Source organism: Salvia splendens, unplaced genomic scaffold (assembly GCF_004379255.2).
Source record: "Salvia splendens isolate huo1 unplaced genomic scaffold, SspV2 ctg1174, whole genome shotgun sequence".
Taxonomy (NCBI): domain Eukaryota; kingdom Viridiplantae; phylum Streptophyta; class Magnoliopsida; order Lamiales; family Lamiaceae; genus Salvia; species Salvia splendens.
The window spans coordinates 43,608-57,792 of NW_024598727.1; positions in this window are offsets into that span (position 1 = coordinate 43,608).

Genomic DNA, 14,185 nt, shown 5'->3' on the forward strand with positions numbered 1-14,185 from the left:
GAGCCGATACTAGTCTATCTTTCAGTAGTTGAAAAGCCTTTATGCACTCCTCATTGAAAACAAACTCAACATCGTTGTGCAGCAAATGAGTGAGTGGCTGAGCAATCTTCGCAAAATCCTTAATGAATCTTCTATAAAATCCTGTGTGCCCTAGGAATCCTCTCACTTCTTTCTGATTCGTCGGGTAAGGCAGTTTTGAGATCACCTCAACCTTTGCCTGGTCTACCTGTATACCTTTTTCCGAGACTACGTGCCCTAGGACAATTCCCTTAGGGACCATAAAGTGGCATTTCTCGAAGTTCAAAACCAAATGTTTTTCCTGGCATCTTCTCAATACTTTATCCAGACTAGCCAAACATGAGTCAAATGAATTCCCGTACACAGTGAAGTCGTCCATAAAAATCTCGATGCAGTCCTCCAAAAGATCCGAGAAGATACTCATCATACACCGCTGAAAAGTGCCTGGCGCATTGCACAGGCCAAACGGCATCCTCCTGTAAGCATACGTGCCGAAAGGACACGTGAAAGTTGTCTTCTCCTGGTCCTCGGGATCCACATAGATTTGAAAATACCCACTATACCCGTCTAGGAAACAGAAGTATTGCTTGCCCTCGAGCCTCTCCAGCATCTGGTCAATGAAGGGTAGAGGGAAATGATCTTTCTTGGTCGCTCCATTTAACTTCCTATAATCGATGCACATCCTCCACCCAGTGACTAGTCTGGTGGGCACCAATTCATTCTTGTCGTTCTTGACCACCTATATTCCTGACTTCTTGGGTACCATATGGACTGGACTCACCCATTCACTGTCTGGTATGAAATAAATGATTCCTAGGGAGAGTAGTTTCAATACTTCCTTCAGCACTTCCTCCCTCATGTTAGGATTCATTTGCGTTGAGGGTCTCTGCAGGCTTTTGCTCCTTCCTCCAAGCGGATGTGATGCATGCACAAATCTGGACTAATTCCTACCAGGTCAGAGAGTGTCCACCCAATAGCCTTCTTGTTTCTTCGGATTACCTTCAGCAGTTCCTCTTCTTGTCCCTCGGTCAAGCTGCTGTTGATAATAACAGGGAAAGTTTCGTTTTCCTCTAGATAAGCATACTTTAGGCCTGGTGGAAGTGTTTTCAGCTCTTTCTTGGGAACATCTTTTTCCTGGGGCAAGGGATTTTTCTCTGTTACTTCCGTAATCATTCCCTTCCTTGACCCAGCAGAACCTTCCACACTTGCCACATAAGGTGTATTCCTTGACCTGGCTAGCTCCGGATTTGCACAGAATTCCAGAATTGCTTCAGCTAACTCCTCATCAGATAACTCACTTGTGTTCATTGCTTGACACCAACTGGCTACCTCTCTATCAATGTCAAGACTCATCTCGGAGTTCTCAATCTGTTCCTGCATTAATTCCGTCTCAAGATATTCCTGGACCAAAGGGTTAATAACATCTATAGCATGCAAATTTTCAACGTCAAGAGGTTTCTTCATTGCCTCATCAATGCTGAATGTATATTTCTCCCCATTGTAATCAAGGCAAATTGTTCCATCAAAAACATCAATGATAGTCTTAGCGGTTCGTAGGAAGGGTCTCCCTAAAAGTACTCCGCCCGACTCAGCAGACTCATTATCACTTATCTTAATCACATGGAAATCAGCAGGGTACAAGAAGTCATGTACCCTGACTATCACATTCTCAAGCACCCCTTCAGGACAGATGCATGACCTATCCGCCAATTGAATCACAACTTTCGTATCTACCATGCCTACCCCAACTAACTTCTTGTATATGGAAAGTGGTAACACGTTTATCAACGCACCTAAGTCACACATAGCATGCTCGATTTTCACATTACCAATAGAGATGGGTAAGGTGAACATACCTGGGTCATTGCATTTGAAGGCATCTTCCTTTTCTGAATTACTGCGGAGACATTCTCGCCTATCAGAATTTTCCCACAATGCCTAGCCATCCCAGCTATAAATTCCTTGATGAACTTGCTAAAGACTGGCATCTTCAGGGCCTGTAAAAATGGCAGATTGATTTCCAACTTCCCAAAAATGTTCATGAAGTCTACCGGTTCTTCCTTCTGTTTCTTGGCTTCCCCCCGACTCGGAAAGGGTTTCAGTCGCTTCCCTGCTCCGGTAGAACTTTCAGCTGATAACTCTCCAGTTTCTTTTCCCACTGCCTCATCTTCCAACTCCGGCCCTGGATCGAGGAAGAATGGTTCGGTCGGTCTAGGCAATTGTTTCTCCAAATCTTTCTCCTCAAGGTCATCCTTGACCAAGAGACTTCCTCCCTCCAAGTGTCTGGGTCTGGGAGTTGTATCCTCTTTCTTCTTGCCTTCCTTAGGATCTGTCCCCTCCTTTGTTCTCACCACCGGTCCCTCATATCCTTTCCCGGACCTCAAAGTAATCTGACTTATATTAGCTCTATCAGGTGGCCTTACTGAGGCCGAAATTTTTCCTTCGTTTCCCCGCATGTCACTCAAAGAAGTGGCTATTTGGGACAATTGCTTAGCCAACATATCCATGGCTGCCTTCTGCTCCTGTTGAGCATCTTGCAGCTTGTGCACTACGTCATTGTTCGATTGCAGGTTGTTTTGCATATGTTGCTGAGAACTGACGAGGTCTTGCACCATATCATCGATATTCTTTGTTAACTTTGGTGGTTGACTGGGTCCTGGCCCTATACTCAGAGTCGGTCCACTTGCTTGATTCTGACGAGCGTTTCCTTGACCGCCTGAAGAGTTATTGTATTGATTTCCTTGGCCCTGGTAATTGTTTTGGAAATTCCTTTGGTGCGGTGGTACATAAGGGTTCCCTTGATTATTCTGATTCATGTTTCCCCAGCTCGAGTGGTCTCCTTGGTTCCGATTAATCCAGTTGCCCTGCCTCTCTTGATTCCTTCCTGACCAGTTACCTTGTCTTTCGGGTTGAGGTGCAAACTGCTGACTTTGTTGTGGTGCCTGCTGATTCTGCTCGTTGTCAGTCCATCTGAAATTCGGATGGTTTCTCCAAGGCGCATCTCTCTGTCTCCCTGGATTCCAGCTCCCATCGGGATTCCAACTTCCCATTGCATTGACCTGGGCCTGATAATCTCCTTCCTGGGTCCCGTAATATTGTTGCATTTGATTATCTCCTGGACCAGGAGATTTCTCCTTCCCTTGTGAAGCCAGTGGAATCGTCTTTTCAATCGCGTTCAAAAGAGCCTTTTCGAGCCTATCAATCCTCGCTTCGACTTTGTTATCTTCTTGTTCTCTCCCAGCATGCACCGATCCTCTTCTCACTGCATTCCTAGGGTTATCGTACGCCTTCTTAGCGTCAATCAACTTCCCTAGGATCTCTCTTGCCTCACTTCCCCTTTTTCTTGTGAAATTTCCCCCACTCGAGGAGTTCATTAAGTCCTTTGACTCGGGAGTGGCTCCTTCGTAAAACAGAGAGTAGGTCTCTGCCTCTATCATCTGGTGATTCGGGCATGCATCCAACAACCCCTTAAATCTCGACCAATACTGACTCAACGATTCGTCGTAATCTTACTTACACTCTAGTATTTCTTTCTTAAGTGCATTCGTCTTGTTGGATGGGAAGAAATAATCTAAGAATTCCAACTTGAAGTCCCTCCACGTGCGGATAGAATCCGGAGGCAACCTCAATAGCCACGTATTAGCTTCCCCTTTCAAGGTAAACGGAATCGCTCGTAAGCGATAATCATCCTCTGTTGCATCATTCGGCCTCTTCTGAATACCACATAACTTACTGAATTCATTTAAGAACTCATACGGACACTCATTTCTACGCCCAGAGAACGTCGGCAAGATGCCGAGTACGTTTGTCTTGATCTCGATAGTCATCTGGCGTGGATTCATTACTATAGCTTTAGCTGGTTCTCCATCTAAATGGGCAGTGAGAGAGCCGATTTCTGGATCTGGGTCTACCACCTGCGCCATGACTAATTCCTCTGCTTCCCCTGTTTCTGACTCTGTTTCTGATTCGGGTGGTGATTCTGGATCTTCGCGTCCTGATGACGTCCAAGATTCGTCGCTAGTAAATCCACTAGGAAACGGGCCTCCCGTGGTGAACCCTGATCTGGTGGTCACAGTAGAGACTGTATCCTTAACCCGTCAACCAAACTGGCCGTGTGTCCACCCAGATGAGTTGCTCCAGTAGGTAGACCATGAGCCTCTGCTCATAACTGCAAACAAAAAGAGAAAGAAAACAAATCAAAACTATTTACACCACAGACTCTGAACACTAGCACTAAGCACGCCATCCATCCCCGGCAACGGCGCCATTTGAAGGGTAAGAGGTGTGTGAGTAGTCTCGTCTTATGAGTTATGCGCTTGCAAAATGCGATCTAAGCAATTGCTAGGTCGAGACACCACGCTTCTCCGAATTAACTGAATCACAGGGTCCAGTAACTCGAGGGATCGAATGGCGCTCCGGTCGTTGGGCACTCACGACTCTCCTTCAACAATTTAATTTCCTCAACCCGAATACTATGGATTAGTATATGGAAGTGGAGTCGATCCCACAGAGATGGATTCGTAGGCTAGTGTTGAGAGAATTTGGACAAAATGGCTGCTGCCACGCAAAAGGGGTTGAGATTTTAATTACTACTAGACCTAGGCACAAAACGTAAATACTAGACCGAAGAACAAAGGACTCTTAAACCAAGTAACAGGCAGAAAAAGTTAAACAATTCCTAGACCGAGTACATAACTACCGATAACCACTAGACAAAGGAAATAAACAGTGGGGACCATGAAATCCAAGCCTGACAACGTACGGTAAAGCTGCAGCTAACAATCTTCATGCACTTTTCTAACTAATTCAGATTCGCAAATGGAGAAAACAGAGGAAATGCCCAGATTCAAACATGATAAACAGATTTGGTCGACGGAAACTTACAATAACTCGAAGATACGACAGATCTACGTAAACTAGGCGAAATGAAATGTAAATACGTAAACTAGGCATGGAAATCAAGTACTCCTTCTCAGATTACGTCGGACGCTTAATCCACTCCGGATCCAAGCCATCCGAACCCAACAAACAGCAAAACCAACGCCATAACTCCGATTTTCACATATCTACTCCAATCTCAATCAATCATGAACAATCTGCAAACAAATCACAAACTCCAGCAAAACCCAACCTCCGATTCATCCAAAAAGCAGAACCATTCTTCAGATCCAAACAACAAGTATCGGCAATAAATCAGAACCAACTGCAAAAATAACCAACTCCGACAATCCTAACTCGAAATCAATCGAACTCAACCAGCAAACCAGAAATGAACACAATAGACATAAGCGAAGTAAAATCTGGAATAAAATCGGAAATATTGGTTGTCAAAAGAAAACCGAGCTTCGAACAGCGAAGCTCGGCGGAATCAGTGTAAATAGCAACGGAAATGTAAATTGTTTCTTCGCCCTTGAACTAGGACGGTGTTACAACCCTCGAACCATTGTCGGAAAGCTAAACGTGAACCACCAGCCAAGTGTTAACTAGAATCTCTCGCGAATTCGGAGTCAAGTGTGTGGAAAGGTGAATCGAGCAAGGAGCTGTTAGTGAGGCCTCCAGCCGAGAAAGTCCCTCCAGCCTGCATGTTTCTCCCTTTTATAGATGCGGACATAGCCTTCTAGAGTTTTCGTAGAAATCCCTATTCTACCCTTCAACTCCGAGGCTTCCTCCGTCTAGCAATTTTCTTCCAATTGTTCACCCTTTCGCCAGTTTCCTAGGACCATGCAAGCGTCCTCTTATTTTCCTGGATCTGGTGAAAAACTTCACATACCTGACTTAATTCAATGCCTTAGACCCAGCAATTTCATGAAATGAACCCCTAGACCGATGCATGAAATTAGCCTTATCAATCTCTCTCTCTAAAAATACCTTTCTTTCGAAGAATAATGGAGCACCACGATAGCAATTCTCCGTCCACTAGCTAGTCACCGGTGCCTTATTTTCCCGTCGGCAGGAGTGCCGGAATGCCGGGGATGATGCCACAATCTCAAGTGCCATCGGGAATGATGCCCGGGTACTACAACATGTACCCTCATTGGTATGGGATGATGCCCCAGATGCCCGGGGCGAGTGCCGGAATGCAGGGGATGATGCCCGGAATATCGGGAATGATGCCCCAAATGCCGGGGATGATGATGCACGGGATGATGCAGGGATCGCATGTCGCTGCGGGGGGAGTAGGCAGGGGGTCCCCCAATCGCCGGTGGATAACGTCTATCGGCCCTATATGGATTTACTGTCGACGGACAACTAGAAGAGTTCTCCTCTCGAGACTCAGTTCACTGGCAATGGCACGTTCTCGCTCGAGGAGTTGGGGCTTTCTCCGATCCGGGATTCTCCCACCGATGCACCACCGACGATAGTGAGGAGGGGGAGGCCAGGGCGAAGGAGGGGCAGGGGATGGGGCGTCCCGATATACGGTGGTGAGGAGGGGGCCATTGAGGTGGGGGAGGGATCTAGCGGGAACATGAGGACCATCTGGATCATGGACGAGTGCGTCGCGTTGGCAAAGGCGTGGATCAGTGTAGTAGAGGATCCTTTCGTCAGGGCGAACCAGCACATCGACCGGATGTGGTGGCGCATTAGCCAAAGCTACCTCCAGTTCAAACCGCCAGGGGGGAAGGCTCACAACGGAGAGCAATGTCGGAAACAGTGGGATCGGCTAAAGAGGAAGCTCAACCGATTTGCCGGCATTTACACAAAAACCTCCGCTGTGAAGCTCCTGTCTCATCAGCAGTTCCCCGACACTCAGTTGGGCTTCGGGGAATTCAAATATTGGCCGGTGTTTCTTGTGGTGCAGTCTTCGGCCAAGTTCACTGCGGGTGTTGAATCTGGCTGGCCGAAGCGAATGAAGATCAGCGACTCCGGAGAGTACAGTAGCAGTGCCGGTTCCGCGAAACTCCCCCCGCCGAGACAGAGTTTCCGACACCCACATCGTCGGCCCGCCGCCGTCGCCCGGTTGGGCAAACGTCCGCGTCGCAGATGGCTAGGGGAAGCACCAGCTGATCCACCGAGGCCCAATCGGCAGCACCCGCCCAAAACGATCCCGAGAACCCCTCATTCGCCCGCATCGTGACACATGAAACCTTGTTACGTGCAATGGTTGAATGGCGCCAATCGACCGACCCCCATTACAAGCGGTCGCTTAAAACCCCTCATCAACAGTATGCGATGCGATTTGGGGTTCGGAGACATGTCGGACGGTGACGGCGAGGGGGGTGGCGGCGGCGGGGACGGCGATGGGGAATCCGAGGAGTGAGAAGCCGGTTTTTATTTTAATAATGTAATTATTTTTAGTAATTATGTATTTTTTTATAATGAAGTATGTTTTTTTAAATAAAGTGTTGCATTTTCTCCGTATTCGTGTCGACTATTTAATTCCGTAAATTTCTTACTTCCGGAAATTGTTTAATTTGTGAATTTGTAGATTTTTTTAATTGTGGGAAGTACTTCGGGATGTCCTTGGGGGTGTCCGCCACTGTGCAATGGGAATTCCTTATGACATGGCAGTGCAGTGGGAAGTCCGTATGATTTGGCATGAGGTGTTTTTGGGAATTCCGCGAGAAATTCCACCGGGAATTCCGCGCCATTGCTGATGCTCTGAACATACATATTAAATTTTGTAAAGGTGGGGCCTACCACCTAATTATATGAAACACAACTATTTCTAGGCATTACCATTTAGGAGAAGAAGAACACCTCCTTAATCAGTTAATTTCTAATTTTAATCCTTATTTTTAGAGATTTGATTATTGATTTCAAGATAAACTACTCTTCGACAAATAACTAGTATAATTATTATCTAATTTACTAGTTTGGTTTAACAAATTTATCAATTTAACAGTTCCTTCTTTTTTAAGGCGATTTATTCTTTATTTTTCCGGTTTGTTTAATGGATTTGGGAATTATTGCTTGCCATCCTCCTATTGAAATGATGCCACGAATGAAAGATTGAAAGGTAATGTAGTACTGCTATTGTTTATTGCTTTTAATATATGGGATCAACCTTTTTGTTTTAATTGGTGGGTATTCAACTTTCAACAAAAGGACAAAACATAAAGTTCAAATTTTAAAATTGCTAGTGGGATTGGTTTCATATTAATTAATAGGAAGACATAAATACACAATTATTCGATGTAATTATTTAGTTGCCAGAAAGCACACATGTGTTATGTAGGGATTCAACGGACTAAAATATGTTTGTAATTAATATTGAATTAAAAATTTAAAATCACAATCTATAGAATCGTTTTCCGATGAACTTCGTCGATCATAGTCTTACCCACTACTAAACTTCATGTTCACATCTTATCTTATTATGAAAAATACCAACTTTGTACAACAACAAGTTTCATACAACTCAACACATTTGTTTTTCTGTGGACTCCTCGCATACTATCACTGAAATCACAAAATAATGAATATTTTTAATCAAACGGACAACAAATTACAGCACTACTTTCTTATTGCAAATGTGAATTCCAGTTTCTTCTACAGATGCCACTGCACTAGTAAATAACTCAGCGATGGAAAGATTATCTTCAATTTGAAACACCAAATTAAATCTATCTATACTAATATAAAAGGCGTGTTTTGGCATAATTTTAAATATTTATAATTTTGGATGCTATTGTAATTAATATAAATTTTACATATTAATATGTACTACTCTTATATGCATTACTTCTTAGTAGTCCGCGATGTAAAAAATTAATATTACTAATCACGGTTTCATTCTTTATTAGTTCTCATATATGCTTTACTTCATACAATTATTATTGATTATTTATCATATAAACGTTACTTCATAATTATTATTAACTGAGGTAGAAAGGAGGATTTAGGATTTAGCTATTTTGGTGGCACAATAAATTTTAATATGAAGAATCTTATTTATAGGTGATTAAACGTGCTGAATAAAATATACTCCTTATAATTAATAAATGTTTGGATATAATTCTGTCGTAAAAAAAATCATTATCGAGAACAACTATAAACATGCATAAAAAATAGGCTAGAATATTCATATTCCAATAAGTTACACTTAAAATGTAATAAAAAATGATTAATGCACCAATATTCAAAGGAACGGTAATTAATGTAATAATGTTAGCGCATTTATACAGATCTCTCCATAAATACTTATTCACCTGAAGTGTGCAGGAGTAGAGTGTATGGGCGTTCTACTGTTCTAGGTCGAGCTACTAAGTCCAATAAACCCACTAGATCACTCGGTCTAGGAACTCAGGGGAATATAGAAGACTCGGTCGTTGGACACACAACTCTCGCGTTTCAAAGATCCATCAACCCGTTATACTATAGACTAGTATAGAGAAGCAAGAGGTCGATCCCACGAAGATGGATGCGTAAGAAAGCATTTAGAAGATTCTGGACTAGAAAGCGGCTGCTGTCACGCAAATTTGGGTTGAGGTATAACTACTACTAGACCTAGGAACGAAGTAAACAACGGACCTAGGAAACTGAAGACATCATGCCGACATTAAACTTTCTCATAACTGCGAGACATTAAACTAACTTCATAGACTGAGCAATCAACTTCCTAATTTGACTAGATAGAAAGCAGAAAAACGGTGGAGACTATTTTCCGCAAACAGAAAGTGTAGTATTAAAGCTGCAAATAACAACTAAAGGATTAACCAACACTGTCGCACATCTCATTACCTGTATCAAATGTGAACATGTAGAAAACAGAGCACAAACCCAGATTCAAACAGAATGTAAAAGTGTGGACGTCGGAAACTTGCAATTAGCCGGAAATAAAGCAGATCTACATACGCTAGACGGAATGAAATGAAAACACGAAAATTCGGCATAAACTCCGATCACCCTGTTTCAGATCCAAACGTCGGATGCTTAATCCACTCCGGATCCAAGCATTCTGAACCCATCAATCAACAAATTCAACTCCATAACTTCTGATTCAACCGATCTATCCCGATCAACACAAGCCTTCAACAATTCTGCGCAAACTCAGTAGAACAGTGCAAAAATCAAAGTACCTCGACAAACTTAAAACCAATTGCATCCATGCTCGAAATTAACAGTAACTCAAATTCGGAAACAGAAACTTCATAAACCAACAGAAATTCAACGGAAAACAAAGCCGAGCTTCGAACAGCGAAGCTCGGTGAAATTCACGACGGAAATTAAAATGAAAGCGATTAAATTATTTCTTCGCCCTCTGTGAGGACGGTGTTGCCCAACTACGAAATAGCACAAAGTGACCCGAAAACTACCCTACGATCTCCCGAACATTTCTCCCCCCCTAAGTGTGTAAAAGTGAGTGAGCTACGAGCCACAATCTCGTCACAAGTCCTCCACCCTCCGAAGTTTTTTCTTTTTGCAAGCTCTCCTCCTTATATAGGTGCGGAGTTGATCTTCTAGAAGCCTTCGTAGAAATCTCCATTCTACCCTTCAGCTTCGTTATCTCCTCCGTCTAGTCGTTTTCCCTCCAAATTGCTCACTTATTCGCCAGTTCCTTGGACCATGTAATTGTCCTCTTCTTTCCTGGATCTGGCGAAAACCTTCTACACACCTGGCTTAAAATATGCGTTAGACCCCGCAAACACATGAATTTTACCCTTTAACCAATGCATGAAATTAGCCTTATCAAACTGCTCACACTTTAACCATACTTGTCCTCAAGTATAAAGACAAGAAAAAGAAATAAGGCGAATTTCAATGCATGATTGTCCCCAGACCGACTCTACAAAAGTAAAAACACAAACTTCTAGACCTAGTCACACTAACAGACTAATAAAGTGAAAATAAACACTTAAAGAAAAACACGAAGAAAAAAACACAAAGGCATGAACTGGCTTCAACTTTTAGGCAACCGTCCCCACAAGCTTAAGGTCTATCCGATTCGTCTACAGTCTCTAAATCCTCCCATTTTCCTCTTCTACCTAATCGGTCTGCCAGTTCGTCAAGATAGCCCTTTGACTCCCCAATTGTTGGATTCACTCGATCACTCGTTCCTCACCAGGGATGTTAGGATCGAATCACTCTTAAGTCCAAGTTATACCACTGATGCATCGGGTTATGAGAGTTTCTCCTTCCTATGTCTCTTTTTATTTCCTGGGTCAGGGTACTATTGCTCCTTGCCCTTAGGATATATTATTTTTTTTATTTTTCCCTGGATTTCGTCCAGCTTATACCTCCTTTTTCCTGGACTTCGTCCAGCTTTTACCTCCTTTTTCCTAGGCTTCGTCCAGCTTATACCTCCAGAACCCATATTTTTTTATTTCCTCTTCTTCTTATTTTTTTATTTTTTCCTTCTGACTCTACTCCCTAAGCCACAAGTGGCGATCCCCTTTTTATACAAGTTAGCTCAAACTGTATAGGCTTATAACTCACTTTTATAGAGGGGTTTCACAACTAGGTTATCTAGGGCATCCTCTACCGTCCTTACTTCATTCAAACCGACTTCAGCTTATTAAGGAAAACAAAAAAGGCCTCAAACTTGACATGCATCCTATCATCAATTGCTCTTACTAAGGGGATCTTGCCGTATTATATTCACTAGCTTATGCGACACATAGAAACACTTAAACCTAACTATCAAACTTAGGCACAAACTGTACTACTCCCTCCCCCTCCCCCTCCCATTTACTCAAGCTTGTCCCCAAGCTATCCTAGTGAAGGGGGGAAGCAGAGAAGTAATAACAGATCCCAACAAAACACAGAAGCACTTAACAAAAACAAACTTCTCACACTTAGACCGAGCAACGGGCTAAGTGGGAGAAATGACAACAGACAAAAAACAAAACATGCCAAGAACAACACAAACCTCTTACCCTTAGTCCGTGCAACGGGCTAAGTGGGAGAAGACATAAAAAAACGCAGACTACCAGATATATCACAAGGCATGCTTGGAAAAAGAACTAACACAAAACATAAGAATAACCGAAAGTAAAGTTACTTGGTCAAAGGGGGAACTCAATTCAGGGCTTGGCTCCCGCGGGAGCCAAGCTGCGGTGGAACTTAGGATCGAGTGACTTTTGCTTTCTTCCTCACCGGTGACTCCGGCTTATCCTCCTCTTTCGCACTTCTCGTAGACATTGGTTTTCTTACTGACATGGGCTTTGATGCGGACGGGGCTGTCAAGGGCTTGGACGCTGGTGGGGGCAACTGGAGGGCAGAACTTCCTTGCCCTGGCTGCGTGGGCACACTGCTAGGTCCAGCAGGCAATGTCATTTGAGGCTCGGGAAATTTCTCCCTCAGCCACTTTGTCATCATCATCATTAAGCTGACGGCTTCCGCTATACGATCGTTCTGTGTAGATGACTTTCCCACCAAGACAGTGACGCGCCCCTTGAGGGCCTGCATCTCCTTCCTGACTCTGCCAAACTCTTTCCGCATCTCAGTCATTTCCTTCCGAATAGCACTGAGCTCCGTATGCATTACACTCATTTCCTGTCGAACTGCACCCAGTTCCTTGTGCATTACTCCCACGTCCGTTTTCTTCTCCTCGTACCCAACACTGGCGAGTGCTGCAATTCTACACTGCTCGGGCTTCACCTGGGGCTCCAACCTGCCGACCTCGTAGAAGCACACATCCTTCCCCGGCATGTATAACAAGCCTTTGTTGAAGAAATAATCCACACTGAAAAGCTCTGGAGGCTCGCACATTACTATCTCCGGCGCAGATTTGGCAATCTTCATTATAGAGTTTCGCTGGAGGTAGGCACCTAAGAGATGACAGGTGTACATATGTCGGGAAAGGTTTGCGGCCATCTGATGGCAGGCCTGGGCTAACCAATAGCCCAGATGCACTTTCACTCCTTTGGCCATGCACCATGTGAAGTATAAGTCGGCTGTGGTCAAGGCTGAGTTTGCGGTCCCCATCAAGTTGTAATTGATAAACGTCTGAGCAAACCTCAGGATCCGGTTGTCGATATTGAACGCCTTTGAGTAACTGGTCTTAAATTGTCCAACCTTCGGGTGCGTGACGAACTCCCAAGCGGACTGTGGTGTGAATCCGGGTGTGTTCCTTGGGGCTCCTACCATCCTCTCATTCCATATGCCATCGTCATCCTCAGCACGCGAGAACAAGCCCATCCGGAGGGACCATTCTCTAAGACTCATCTCACGTTCTTCAGTAAAAAGGTGGAAAGTGATGGAATCCGCATCTAGATCTGTGGTGGACTTCAGGCAAAACGTGGAAAAGAACTCCCGGGCCAACGCAACTGGCACCTCCGCCTCACTATGCTTCAAGAGCCAGTCAAACCCGATCGCGCTGATGTATTGACGAAACTCCTCGTCGGAGTCTATTTCTTCCAATTCTTCCCGCACATATCGCTTTCCAGATTTTGCAAGCTTACCCGTGCTACACCGTTCCTTGTAGGTCGCCGCCCGCTTGGGATCATCGAACTTTTTCATTGCGTCTAGCAGTCCTTTGGTGATCCATACTTCTGCAGGCTCAAAATTTAAACACTCCTCTGGCTCTTCTATCTCGACCTCTTTAGAGTCACTGGACCCGGCAGGGTTAAGTGGCTCCTCCGTGTACGGTACTTTCGCGGGTGCAAAAAGTGAGGTTTCGACAGACTTGGCCTTAGAGGGCTTCTTCGATTTCTTGACCAAGGAAGTAGCTGCATGTTTACCTTTCCCTTTCCTCTCCGCTGCCTGGCGGCGCTCCTCCTTATTGCTAGATCCAGGAGAATCTGTCTTCCCTGTTTCCATAGCCGCTGGATCCAGTACTTCTCTTTCAGTAGGTTGGGCTGTATCATCAATCTCCTCCAACAGGCTTCGTCGAGCCTGCCGCCTAGCTTCCCGTGTATCTACCGGCGAACCCGTCCCTTCTAGGACTTCTGTCAGATCTACCACCAGATTCACCCCACCATCAACGGGCTCTAGTGATTCTTCAGTAACGGGGGGCACCGCCTCCTCAGACAATCCAGGAGTTGCCCCCTCAATGTAAATAGGGGTCTCCCCCTCAACAACCCTTTCAGAAAGAACAGGGGTTCCCCCCTCTGAAATTCTGTTAATAAGAACAGGGGTTTCCCCCTTTGAAACACTCACAGGTACAACAGGGGTTTCCCCCTCCGACACACCTTCAACAGCAACTAGGGCTTCCCCCTCAATACCCATCCTTTGCTCCAACCCCTCACCCAGATCCGCCTCATGTCCCTTCTAGTCGCCTACCGTG